Here is a 572-nt window from a genome sequence, read left to right as displayed (position 1 = left end):
CAAAACACACCACAAACAAGACCCAGGGCCCGGCAAATAAAAAACCAAAAAAACAAAAAAAAAAATATTATAAAATATATTTTATATATAGATAATATATATTAATATATATAAAAGTATATAAAATTTTTAAAAAAAAAAAAAAAAAATTTTATATTTTATAATATATATATTTTATATAAAATATTATATATATAGTATAAATATATATATATATATAAATATTTTATTTTTAATATATATTTATATATTATTTTATAATAAAAAAAAATAAATGCCCATAAAAAAAAATAATCTATGTTTTTATATATCTCTTATCTATTTATATAATTCTTTTTAATATTATTATATATTATAAAACAAAATTTTCTTTCTATACCCCATATTATTTATTTTTCTTTCTATTCTATTTTTTCATTAAAATATCTATCTACAAAATTTTCTATCTTAAAATTAAAAATTATTTATTAGTTTTATTATAATTTATAATAAAATTTATATATTAATTTTATATTTAATGTTTATGTATGTAGGGGGGTTTGTAAAAGGGCTTTAGTAGTCCCCTTTTTTTT

This window comes from Penaeus monodon, chromosome 24, assembly GCF_015228065.2.
Source record: "Penaeus monodon isolate SGIC_2016 chromosome 24, NSTDA_Pmon_1, whole genome shotgun sequence".
Lineage (NCBI taxonomy): Eukaryota > Metazoa > Arthropoda > Malacostraca > Decapoda > Penaeidae > Penaeus > Penaeus monodon.
This window is presented reverse-complemented; position numbering follows the sequence as displayed.